The sequence below is a fragment of the Phoenix dactylifera genome, unplaced genomic scaffold, assembly GCF_009389715.1.
Source record: "Phoenix dactylifera cultivar Barhee BC4 unplaced genomic scaffold, palm_55x_up_171113_PBpolish2nd_filt_p 000451F, whole genome shotgun sequence".
In the NCBI taxonomy this organism is placed as follows: Eukaryota; Viridiplantae; Streptophyta; class Magnoliopsida; order Arecales; family Arecaceae; genus Phoenix; species Phoenix dactylifera.
The window spans coordinates 394,640-408,717 of record NW_024067882.1 but is presented as its reverse complement, the minus strand read 5'-3'; positions in this window follow the sequence as shown (position 1 = coordinate 408,717).

Here is a 14,078-nt window from a genome sequence, read left to right as displayed (position 1 = left end):
TCAGCAGTTTATTGCCGTATAACTCTAAGTTTGTTAGGATATGATCCCAGAATAAGTCCGACCTCAGCCATAAATAAGTCCAATGGCCCTCCCTAAAAAGGTAATGGAAAAATCACCTTAACTAGAGGAGATTCTATCTATTTGTTCCTTTTTTTTTTCTCCTTCTTCATTTCCATTAAAATTATTTCTAACTTAAGGCCTGGTCGGAGCCAATTTGGCGAACTCCCACTCTTGTTTATTGTCTTGTAGATCCACGGAGGTACTCAATATATCGGGATCGGTGGCAAGAGGCCAAAATGAATGAAATATAAAATTTTTCTATTCTCTAGCAAGAGCGCCATTAGACCTCAAATAAATTATTGGTAAGGTCGTTGTCTGGATTGCGGTCAATAAGTTAGCAACACAAGGAGAACCACGCATGCCAGTTTCATCTAAGCTGCATCGGCATGTATATGCTACATGCAATCACGCTATAAATGATCATGGTTCAGCCTGCATCATTGGATGGATTGCCGCCACCTTCCATCAAACACATTGCCCTTTGCAAGAGGAGAAGATTATTAAGAAGCAAAATTTGTACTCCAGGCCTTCATAAAATATAACGAATAAAAAACAAAAAAATTTATTTGGTTATATGAAGATTGTAATATTTTAACTCAGTTGCATGAGTGTGTTTGTTTTGAGATTAAGCTTTACATGATGCTCTCTGACCAGTGACTGGATTTGGGACTCGAGACTGTTCTGGCAAATCGGATAAGTTAAATTATTGATCATTTGTTGTCCCATGCCGTCCCTGTATATTTATCACCATCTATACAGGTTGGTAGATGCAATGCTCATCCTTCTCATCCTTATATCTGGACTTTCTATGGAGTAAACAAACTACTTAAGATAAAGTTTCAACTGAATTTGAGTTTGCTTGCTGAATTAACTGTGATGCTTCTGACATACTATGATATTGTTCTGTTGTGGGTCAACAAGTGCAAGCTTCATTGAATTCACTTCAATTGACTCCTTTTTTTCTTTCTTTTTGAAGGAACAACTTCAATAGACTTTCATGTCAAAAAAAAAAAAAACAGCATGTAGTTTGCTCTATGATTTTTTTTTTGGGTCTTGTGAGTCAACTTAAATAGATTCACAAGACATAAGACACTTAAATAGAGAAAACTACAAGCTATTATTTTGCAACTATGGTTAAATAGAGGAACAGGGCAATGGTGGCTCTGCGCTCGGTCGAAGCTGCCTACATTGCGAGTCTCGTGGTTGTGGGGTAAAGCCTAGTCCTAGGGAGTGCCTTTTGTGGGGACCGCTGATGGATCTCCATGTTGCTATCATGTAAAATTCTGTGACTTTTATCACGAAAGTGCCGACAAGGTTATAACGCTTAGGGGTGGCAATCGTATTAGGTCAGATTAGATACGGGTTGGGTTGGAGGTGGATCGGATCAAAAATTCATCAACCAAAATCGATCTATTTATTAAATAAATCAAAATCTTAATTTTGAGACCAATCTATTTATTAAACAGTTAACCTGACTCGACCCACATAAACCATTTATTAAAGAAGTTGAATGGCTTAAGCGGGATGATGAGTTTTAAACAAGTTAAATTGATTTAAACAAGTTAAATTGATTTAAACAAGTTAAGCGGATTAAGTAGGTTGGGTTAATAGATCAGAAATAGGGGTTACACCAAGTTTCAAATAGGTTAAATAGATTTCAAACAGGTTAAACAGATTTCAAACAGGTTAAACGGTCAAGTCGTAACCCGATCTAATTATTAAACGGGTCAAAATGGGTTAAATGGGTCAAAAGTTTAAATCTTAACCCTACTCATTTAATAACAAGTTTAGAGAGGTTGACCCATTTATGACATAAATCCATTTATGTAAAACTTAAAACCTACTTAAAGCAAGTCATTCATGGGTCGAGTTGATGGGTTGGGTCATTAATTGCCACCCCTATCTATCCCAACTAATAAGGAGCTAAGCTTAGTCCACTAAACCAGTCCAAATGAAGAGTTGGCATAGGAGATGAAAGAAAAAGAGGATAGAGCCTTATTCGATTTGGAGTAGAAGGAGGACTCCTTCTCCATCTCGATTTTTTGAAAAACTAGAAAAAAATTAGCCTCCAACAGCTATTTAAAAATTCCCACACCTCTTTTTACCTCACCACCGACAGATTTTATCGATCACCACCGCTAGCACACCATCGATTTCTTTTTTTCTTCTTCTCTTGGTGTCCAACGATCTTGGCTCACAATACTCACTAGAGATTTTAGTTGAGCGCTCACCGGAGTCTTAGATTCTTAGAGGGATTCTCAAATTAATTAGATCTTTAATTTGGTTTTGCTTGTAAGGAATGTATGTGACCATTTTTCTAAATTTATCGGGCAAATTATAGGATTTTATAATTAGTAAATTTGAATTATACTATTCATGATGCACAAATTTGATGAACGATGTTTTATTATTGAATATACTTTATTTTGGAATATTATGATGATGTATGGTTGGAAATATTGAACTTGTTTGATTGATTAAGGTATCGCATGATTTTTTGTATTTTTGTTGAACTGAGATATGAACTGCATAATTGTTTGAACTCTTAATGTCACTAGGTTAATGATCCCACCAATAGGGGTTAATACGTTACCACTTGATTTGTCTTGAACTTAAGGTTTATGTCGCAAAACGATTTGCAACATATCACAATCAGATACGCAGTTTTGAAAGACTTTGCTGCAAGATGATGCGCGATATACCGCAAGAAGGTATGCAGCATTATGACCCTATCACAGAAAAAATATGGTCATAGTTCATAGTTGATGAGATAAACTCGATGATTGGAAGAAATTTAGATTTATGAATGAAATTTGAATTTGGCATGCCATAATATTTTGATAATGCTGTATGTTGAAATTTTATTTTGAATTAATGATTATATATGCTTATTTCTATAAATAATTATTTAATTTATTGTTTAATTAATCTGGTCAAAGTGTTCATTATTTACTGGCCTGTCTAGCTTATTATTCCATATCTTACTATATTTTTTCAAATTTGAGAACTAAGATGGCACAAGGTTATGATTGGGAGTGTGGCTAGAGGCCGAATTTGATATCTTTAATTTAGATCAGAATTTGACTATAAGACCTTTTAAAAATTATTGGTTCTATTAGATATTAAAATTGAATTCTATTTATTTAAATTAAAGTTCGAAACATTGATTATTTAAATATATTTCATTGCTTGCTTATGATTTCGTGGTGAGATACCTTGCATTCTTGTGGAGAGAGTTTTTTGTGACTATAGACAATTGCTATTGCCTAACATTTACTTCTATTAGAAGAAAAAGTCAGAAAAGTGCTTTAAAGATTAGCTGGAAAGCTTAGCTTCAAACTCCTACTTCTCACAAAGTAAAAGCAACACCAAAGATGTCCTTAATGTCTTTTATATCTTTGAATATGACCCATGGTGTTAGGCTTGTTTTGTGAGAGTTTTTTTTTTCGTTGTTGTCTTTCTTTCAGGTTCTCTTGGGTGTTCGATGTTCGTTGTTAGAGCGTTAGGCTCTTTAGTTTTGCTATGGTTCTCCAGTGGCTATGGTTGTTTCTATTAGGTTTTGCTTTGGGACGCGACTGTGTTCGGGCCGTTCTTTTCGGACTAGTCCGTGGGTTAGCGTGGGATCTTTTGCATGGTTGAGGAAGCCTTTACCGGAGAAATTTCTCCTGTCATGGTTAAAAAATGAAGGCATGGTTCTTAAAAATAAAAAATGATTGCAGGCAAAGGTCCAGTATCTACTAGGCTTAACATCAATACTCCTGATATTGAATCAAGCTCAAAAGGTTTTTCTTTTTTGTAGTGTAAGAAGGTTCTTTTCATTTCTTCATACAAAAAATAGAAGAAAAAAGTAGCTTTAATTTCACACAATGAATGCTGCACAATTTGAGATACTAGAAAGAAATCTTTAATTCTGGTTATGACTGAGTAAACTGCTCTTCACTATTATCCGAAATAAAATTAAAACAAATATTCAGACATCAGACATCAGTGCAAAATAAAAAAGCATCCCAATTGTAACCTACGCATCATTCAGACATCAGTTGTTTGGAAATCAACTAAAACAAAACATAGAGAAGCAGTAAAACTCTAGGTAATATTAAGATTGATCAGCAAATTTGTGGATCAAATTCAAAGAAATCATCACCAATCTGCGGGTCGAAGGAACCAAACTCCTCTGGTATTTATATGTCTCCCATCAAGTAGTCGTTACCTGTATTCCTCAAGTCAAGTTCAGAAGACTGATTAGCAACATAAAATGCCGGTTCAATGACATTGTAAAAGCTTTATTGAAATAAGACAAATACTTGGACTTGCTGAGTTTTCTGCAATGACAGGAATTTGGCTAGGATCATAAGAACTATAAATTGTCAATTGATGGATTCATGTCTATATCAACTCTTGGTTTATGAAATGCATCTCAGAGTTGACTTGTGAGGTTGAAAGAAATGGGCATCAGTACTGAGATACTGTTTGTTGTCAAAAATCTATTTTCTCTAACTGGATTTTCTTCCCATTGGAGGATTCAGCCCCTGGCTCAACTTCAGATTTGATCTTATGTACCAATTCATCTAACCCTCTTCCGTTCTCCGACGTGTTCTTTCTATTCTGAACACCATTGTAGACATTAGACACAGTAATTTCACCATGTTGTGAGAGTTCAGAAGTAATCCATTTGATCTCTTCCTTGTTTGGAGATACTTTTTCTGAATGATAAATTTTGTCAAGAATCAGCGTTTTGAGTTGGGGTTGCACTCCATCGCTTGCTTCCTATTGGATCGCTTACAGCCTTCAGTTGACTTCAAAGGATCGTATTGGATTTCCAATCCTCGTACCTTAAAGTAAATAAAAGTCCCAGAGATAAATAATCAGGCCTTTAAAGTTTTTTTTTTTTTTTTTGATATTAAGAACAGCTATTAAAGAGATAGATAAAAGATTAGCGGAGACATAAGATTATTAGCTATGATATTTGACCTTAGAAATCTAATAAATGAGTAGTACTTTAGCTTTAATTTATGCAGAATTTCTTGTTGCGAACTAGTATTTAACAGTTCTATATAGACAAATTTTCATAAAAGATCAGAGAGAACGAGTGGGGGCGAAGGAAAGGAACAAATGAGATTTGAAAGATAAGACCTCTAATAGCGATATATACCTTTGCTAGCATGCATGAAAAATAAATTAAATAAATATCCCTAATAAATATATACTTGTTAGGGTGGTAAAAGACGGGCCACAAATTTTTTAGTCCGTACTGCTTGGGTAGTGAAAAGGATTGTGCTTATAAGGGGTTTTCCATCCCTTTCCCTCAGGAGACGCCCTTTGGACAAAGCCGTGAGGAATATCTTCCCGTCCTGAAATGGTGGGGGAGCTTCTCAAAGCGGACAATATCTCTTGCTAGGACATAATCTTCTTTTCTGCCCTAAACAATACCTTTTCATACTGGTTTTTCTCTAATATTGGGAGTCTTCTACACTTAAAAAAAAAAATACAAAGATGTCCATATAAAAAACAATAGTACGATCTCCTCTCTCCCCCTCCTCCCCTATTAACTAGTATATTTATTATATAGAGGGTTTCATTGTGTAGGGTCCTTCTCGCATCCAAAACTTGGAATTGTATTCTGCTTATGCCATGATGTGCCTTTGAAACTAGGGCATATCGCACTTCCTACATTGAGATGCTTCCAATTTTTGTGGAGGTTATTAGTTTTCGTTGCATTCTTATAGATTCTTTTATATATAATAGATGCACTAAAAAAATAGTGATAAAAAATTTGATGATTAAAAAAAATTTATTAGTGAAAATATAATTTTGGACGATGTAAATTAGCTCTCGCCAGACTATTAGATTTAGTAATTTTTTCATAGAAAATTTATTTTTATCGGATAATTACATCACCAAAAGATAATATTTTATTAAACTTATTTTTTTTTTATAAAGATCATCGGTCAAAATAGACCTCTTGCATAGAAAATGTATCCTGAAATTTACAAATTATGTCAAAAAGATAAATAAATATCTTGGACTAGACATTTATGTCCGGTTCTTAAAAAGACAAAAAGAAACACGAATATCCGAGAACACTGTTTTATACAAGTGTAAGACTTTAATTGTAGAGGAATAACATATTATGTAAGTGGCATGCGGACTCGCAAAATAATAATAATAGAAAAATATTCAATCATACAGCAACAGCTAAATACATACTCTAATCCACCAACTACAACCACCGGTACAATAGATTAAAATAAAAATCCAAGATAACTCCCAAAAAAGACCCAAGATTATTATTGTACGTTGTTTACACTGCAGGTCCCATAACTAGCCGTCAAACAAGATATAATATATATGACACATAAAGATGTATCATTTGTTGGTCGTCCATCTTTTGACAGAGACTATCGAGCAGGCCCTATGATGCAAACCGCACACCATAGAAAATCTGTTCGCCGGAAAAAAAAAAAAAATCTATCATCCACTGACCAAAATAATTTGTAAATCATAAGCGCAAAAAAAATTCTAATAAGAAACCATCTCAAAACAGGAAGATAAACCAAACTAAACCAATCCAAGACATGAGTATGCTTCAAAGTCCGATGTTTTGAAACAGTAGTTACATGACAGTCTAAAACCAGACTTATAATATAATAAAAAGAAGAAAGAAAGGGAACCAAACCATGCTGGGAGAGATACTCGGAAGCAATTCTCCTGTATGACTCCAGAAGGCTCTCTCTGATGGCTCGGGAGGCACTGATCTGCCGTCGAAGCGCTTCCTCCTGCTCGTCCGTCATCACCTTCACTATTTGATGTTCTTCCACCGGCCCTCGTCCCACCTTTCCAGTAGTCTCCTCCCCCTCTTCCTTCAGCTCCTGGCTTCCATCCGCACTCTTCACTATTTGATGTTCTTCCACCAGCCCTTGTCCCACCTTTCCACCCGTACTACAAACTTTGTTGGGGACGTTATCATAGTTGCTAGGAGTAGCAGATGTCAAACAGTTATCAGCAGTAGCGTTCTCGACAGCATGACTTCTCTTCCACTCCATCATCCACTCCATCAAATCCCAATCCATCTTCTTCTCCTTCTCTCGTTCTCTCTACGATAAAACTCCCTTTACAAGATATTCTCTCGCTCTCCCTACGATAAAACTCCCTTTACAAGATAGCAGAGAAGAGACGATGGAAAGGAGAATATATTGGCTTCGCAGGATGCATCGTTTGTCGTCATGAATGGAATAAATTTCTTTCCATTCTTTGCCCTGTTGTTACGTGGACGGATGGATGGTTTGCGATTGACGATATGAGTATTCTGTGCAATCTTAGATCGTAGGATGAGATACGATCTGACGTAGACATGAAAGTATCCTTATAAAGTCGATTCGTTTTAGGAAAGGGAAATCCAGAAGCGTTTAGGAAAAGAACGACATGGGAACGACTCCCTCTAAGAAAGAAAGTCCTGCTATGAGTTTATATATATAGAAAAAAAGCAAAACCCAAAATAGGAAAGGAAATATATTTCATACTGGTCTTTCTCTAATATTGGGATTCAGCCCTTGACTCAACTTGTTCAGATTTAGTGTTCCCAATCCTGCTGCCATCTTCCGTATCCTTTCGATCTCCTCCTCACTTGGATATTCTTTTCCTCACCCGTTGGATGGCTTGTTGCCTCCCTATGTCTTCGGAGGATCACTACTAGGACTTCCAATCCTCGTACCTGAAAAGGCAACAAATAAATAAAAGGTCAAGCCTTTAAACTTTTTTGGATTTTAAGAACAGCTCTTAAAGAGAAATTTGCATCTTTAGAGAGTAAGTAGGGCTACAAATGAGTGGGTTAAACCATGACCAACCTGGTTCCGACCTGATTACACCTAGCCTGATTAATATTTGGAAACTTATGGATTGGCTCGGGTTAGAACTCGGACCTAATCGAAATTCTGGGCCGGATCTGGATCTTTTAATTCTTTTAACCCACCCAATGTAGCTTGTATGTCAACCTGTCCCATCGCATATATGATCCTAGTGTAATTTGGAGCAACAAAAAGATGGGCTCGAGTCGACCTGGTATCCCACTTATCCAAAAAATCGAATCATATAAATCTTAAGGTTGCAAATAGGCCGGGTTGACCCGTGACCCGACCCGCTCCTCTTAGACCTGACTCAACCTATTTTGGATGACTCGTAGTGCGGGTCAGGTTCTAAAATTAGACTCGTTCAATTTTTTAGGACGGCCTCGATGCCAGCACTCTATATCAGGGACTTCCACGAGGCAGTGACGGACGTGCACATCTTCGAGCTCTTCTCCTTCGCCAGAGTGCTAACATTCATCCGGGTCAGCCGTGATTCCGCCACCGGGCACTCCCTCAGCTATGGCTAAGTGAACTACATTTCCACCCAAGATGGTATGAACCTTAGATTTCTCAATGCCTTTGCTCGTTTTTGATTTCGATTTCTTCTCGTTGGAATCTTGGATTTCGTCGCAATCCTCGCAGATATAGATCTTGAGTTCGAGGCTGGAGTCGTCGCCCCGGTCGGGCTAGGGGAGGGTGCTGGCGTGATTAAGGCCGCAAATGGGTCGGGTTGACCCATGACCCGACCCAATCCGAATTTTAGGATCCGAATTGGACCCGAATCATTTTCTGGGTTGGGTCTGGATTTACCGACCCGACCCGATCCGACCTGAGTGGACCCGAAGAGAGAGAAAGAGAGAAAGGAAAAGCAAAAAAGAGTCTTTTCTTTTTTTTTTTTGTGTTGGTCGTGGTACTATTAGCCGTTTTTAAGTGAATTTATGGCCGGTTTTCAAGGCAAACAGGAAGGAGATATGGGTTTCTAAGGAGCTTGTTAGTTTGCTCCCAACATTAGGAGCTGAACAAAAACTAAGTTGGGTCGGGGTCACTCATGATCCGGTCCGACCTGACCTATTTGCACCCCTAAAATCTCGTCCTTCACTCTCCAATTCATTAAAATCTCTAATCTAAACAAAACCCTCAATTTCATCACAACAACTACATCTTCTCTTATCTATTTTTACTTTAATTATATTTAAACATTTATATTTCATTATTTGTTTTGGTTAATTTTATTTATAGTGCTTTCAAGTATATCAATACTTTTTAAAATATGATCAATTATTTGGATGAAGTTAAAAGTTTTGAATGAAAATTCAAGTTTATGCTAGCTCTTCTAGTTTATCTAAATGATTTTATTTGATTATAAATTATTATATTTTAGTTATAAAAGAATAGCAAGATACTTGATTTGAGCTGTAAATACAACCCTAAGCCAAATATTTAAGGTAGAGTCTAGGAAATAGACATCCCAAGAGATCAGGAAAAAAAATGATCAATAGGCCTTGATAATTAGATAACTAAGAAATAAGGATATAGAGTTGGTAATGCTTACCAAGCTACAAAGACAAAATCAAAAGAAAATGAGACTTGCAAGGACCAGAATACAAACCAAGCTCATGTCACCATGCACATGGGCTTTACGCGGCCTAAGAAGATGTCATCTTATATAAATTCTGGGTTTTAGGGATCAATCGATAGCACATAAATCTAAGCAAATAAGTCGACCGATAGGAAAGATGATCTCGTTAAGACCCACAACTCTTAGTGGGCATAATTTTGAGATATTATAATACATAGAACTCCTACGAAGGAATCTATATGTCTTGATTTAGGGTAATTCTTCTAACCACTAGAAGAATATTAATGCTCTTTCCCATCAAGTTCCATGGTTGCCAAGAATAGAAGGTCCAACCTGAATCAATAGTAGGAGGATTTTTCGTATTTTTCACCATGATAGGCATTTTTCAGTCCTTACGCTATTATTCTATACAATGCTATTACTATGATTGATACTGGCATACTTATTTTGTCTACTACTAAATATTAAACTAGTGGAAATAAATTTTACTAATTATAAAGGTGGAATTCGAGTTCATGATATCAGATCTAGGAGGTTTGCTCTAATCCAGAAGTTCAATCCTAACAACCAATGATGTTGAGTAATTCAATCCAAATACAAGTTCGATGGTCTCTGATCAAAGAAAGCTTCCATTAGAAGAGCTGCTGCAATTTGAAAAGCAATATGTGAAGGGGGTAATGCTATCAAGGAAGGCTTCATTTCGAATCTGGGTAATGTCAGAGTATCAAGGATTTTCCGGATTCTTGGATAAATAATAATTTTTTGATCTGGATGCCTACTCCATGTAATATAAAAACCTATGAATTCGGTCTTCCCTAAGTGCATGCTAAGGAAGTTCAAGCAAAACAGAGCATAAAGAAAGTTGATTTAAGTTGGATTTGGAAGCTAGCTAGGATAGCACAGGTGCAATTCTTCTAGTGGCAAGTGGCTTGGCAGAGATTACCTTGCAAAAGTTTTCTTGGTGAAAAGGTTCTACCAAATCATGATCAACTCTACTGTTCCATTTATCCTTGCTGTGAGGAAGACATTGAATGCATACTTGTATAACGCACTGTGGTATGGTATGTAAGATTTTTTATGAAGGAATGTGGGCTGCCATTTATTGCATATCACATATTATTTGCGGAAAATGAGTTGAAAATGATTTAAATTGGTATGAACCCAAATAAAAATTGTGATCAATAAGTTATTGGGCCATGGTCCTTCTCGGCGTTCTTGATATTCTAATATATGAGAATATGATATGGTTATTTAGGCACCTTAATAGAAGGATCTAATAACTAGATTTTTACCTTATTTGGACCTGGTCCCTTCTCCATCCTAGTCCAACTCTGATTTAAGCTTATCTATATGAGTTAGAGAGTTATCTATCCTATTGTATGACAATGTAAAGTAGGATAGAGAGACGAAGAGCCGGCCGTTTTCCTTATATCTAAATCAATAAATAATATATTTGTGGTATTTTAATTCTCGGTATGATGATTCAATATTCTTACATAAGGTTTCAGATAACACTAGGATTAGAAGACTAAAACATTAAAATTGAATTTTATTCAAAAATATTTTATTAGGGTTAAAGGATGAAATTTAATTTCATTAATTAATCTCTTCACGATTGACGAAATGCAGAAAACAACTTAGAGTTTTCGTTCTTTCATCAACATGACTTCATAGGACCAAGAATCGTGAAACCCAATTTGTAGAAGTCGAAAGAATTAGTTGGCTTGGCCCACTGGCCCCAAGTCCCGTGTGCATGGCATCTTGCTAATCTCGAGTCCCCTATGCACAATGAATAATTATATACCTGCGGCCTTAAAGTTCTGTTATAGTTTCAGCTGGAGACTCCTATTTTACGTAGGTGGTATCACCAAAGTGCTTCATCTATTGAGTTTCATGAAGTTTTTTTTGATAAAGGATTCTAGGAAGCTGCTCTATGATTATAGCATATACAATTAACTACCCAAAAAGGATAAACTGTGTGTATTAATTTTAGGGGTAGTGTGAATCATTAGTAAGGGGATTTTGTTCAATTGGTCCAAAGGGGCCTATCTATCTAAAAGTGATAGGTTTTCTAAGAGTCATGCTTACTATTGACTTGTATGGAGGTATTGGGATATGTCCTTTATATTCTGCCCATGGTATTTATATGGTGATACATCTTGGAGCCTTGAGAATATTGCTAAAGTTTATTCCTCAACATATTCTTGTGGATTATCATTAATACCTATGCATGACTAATCAATATCATGTTGATTTTCTTTTCAGCTACTAGCAACATTGTTGTGCATTAACAAATTTGCACCATTGAAATGTTGACTGAAAATAATTTTAAGGGATGGAAAAGAGATGTAGAATTAGCCCTAGGATTAGCTAAATATTAGATATTGCCTTACTTGAGGATGAATCCCCTAAGCTTACGGAAGATAGTTCTACCGAGCAAGAAATCCACTATTAAAAATAGGAAAGAGGCAAATAGGCTTCGCATTGTAATTATGAAAGAAAAAAATCATATTCAAGAGTTTTCAAGGTGCTATGGCTAACGAGACCAATGTCAAAATGTTCCTTGATGTCATAGGATGGAAAGTCCTAGAGTCAAAAGGCTGAAACTGGTGAATTTATCTAAGCCTTGTCCACTGTTGAGGGAATGCAAGTTCCCCCGAGTACATGAGAACCTTGCCGGTACGGGACCGGATGACGGCCGACTCGGGCGGCCGAACTTGATGCCCGACTTAAGAGCGCCCGACCCCGGGAGTCGGACTCCACCAACTGTCCACTTGGGTACTTTCCCCTACGGACCGATATAGGATCACGCCTTAGGTGGCTTGCTCCACAATTAATACGCCCAACCTAGCACCCCACCAAGCATCTAGCTTCAGGGCTCTTGACCTCGGAAGTCCGACCTCGCCGCCCACCTACCGCGGTTGCACCCTTCTAAAGTCCAGTCAGGGGCCATACCCTGCCACCGCCTCCAGCATTTAATACGCATGATCTCTACAAACCCCCGACTCACTCAACAATTAATGTATATCTCCGACTTACTCAACAATTAATGCATATCTCCGGCTCACTCTCCTATCATCTACGGATCTTCGGTCCTCCACGGCAAATCAACTCGGCAGCGTTCGATCAGCCGTGACAACTCTCTGATCCCGGCCTTGCCTCCGACGTCAAGGCATTAATTCACCTGGTCGTGCACCAACTCAAGCGACGTGCTGAGTCGTACGGCAACTTCGCCCCATCACATCACAAGTAATCCAACCCTTCTATAAAAAGGAACCCCTCCTCCTCAGTGGGGGGTTGGACTCAGAAAAAGCCCAGCAGAATATATCTCCTTCCTTCCTCTCTCCTACTCAAAAAAATTAAGCCCCCTCTATGACTTAAGCATTGGAGGGCCGGCGCCGGAAACCCCGGCCACCGGTTTTCTTTTGCAGGCCCCCCACGGAGGACGCCGCTCGCCGATGGATCGCCGCCCCCCAGTGTTCGCCGGAGCTCCTCCTCCTCTGCCGACGGTCGCCCCCGGGTCCAATTTCTAGCAATAGTTGGCGCTAGAGGAAATGCCCGAGTCGCGGTCATGAAGTTGAGAAGTAAGGGAGCCTCCAACGCTTCCCGGCGTCTTCCGCCGAGTCCTGGACACTCCGTCCAGAACTCGCCTTATCCGGCTGATCCGGTTCCTCAAGTTCAACCGGAACAGTTCAGCGCCCTGATGCAGCAAGTCCAGGCCTTGACCGCCGCCGTCCAAGGCCTGCGGCGGGAGGAAGTCCTACCTACGCTCCCCCCGCAGGCCTAGATCCTGCCGGTGCTTCCTCCGAACGGCCTGATTCTCCAAGGCCAGAACCTTCATGGCTCTTCTAGGGCCAACAACGAAGAGCGAGTGTCCCCCCAGAGGGAGTTACCGGGGAGAAGCCTAGACAAAGGACCGCAGCTCTCCGAAGCCGAGTCGGCCCCGGACCGCCGTGAGCCGGAGCAAACTACGGTGACAATCCCCCGGATTGGGGACCTCGACAGGAAAGTTGAGAATCTGGAGCGCCAGATTAAAGCGCTCCACAGCAGGAAGGCAAGGCACGAGGGGGACTTTGAATTCACCACCAAGTCCCCCTTCTCTCGCTAGATCGAGGACGAGCCGGTCCCCCCGAGGTTCAAGATGCCTCAAGTGGAGCCCTACAGCGGAACCACCGACCCTCTCGACCATTTAGAAAGCTACCGAGCTCTCATGGCACTGCAAGGGTCCTCGGAGGCTGTGCTCTGCAAGGCCTTCCCAGCGACCCTCCGAGGGACAGCTCGGCTTTGGTTTTCCGGACTAAAGCCGAGCACGGTATCCTCTTTCGAGCAGCTCGGCAGGCAGTTCGCCACCAACTTTGCTGCCAGCCGGCGCCAGCGGCGGACATCGGACTCCCTCCTACATATCAAGCAGAAGAAGGGGGAATCTCTCAAGGAGTATCTTGATCGCTTCACCGCCGCCACGTGGGAAGTTCGCGAGCTTGACCAGTCGATAGCCATGCTGGCACTAAAAACTGGGGCTCGTTCCTACAGATTCCTCTTCTCTATCGAGAAGAACTTCCCTGCTGTTGCCCAAGGTGACAACCCAAGAAGGGGGG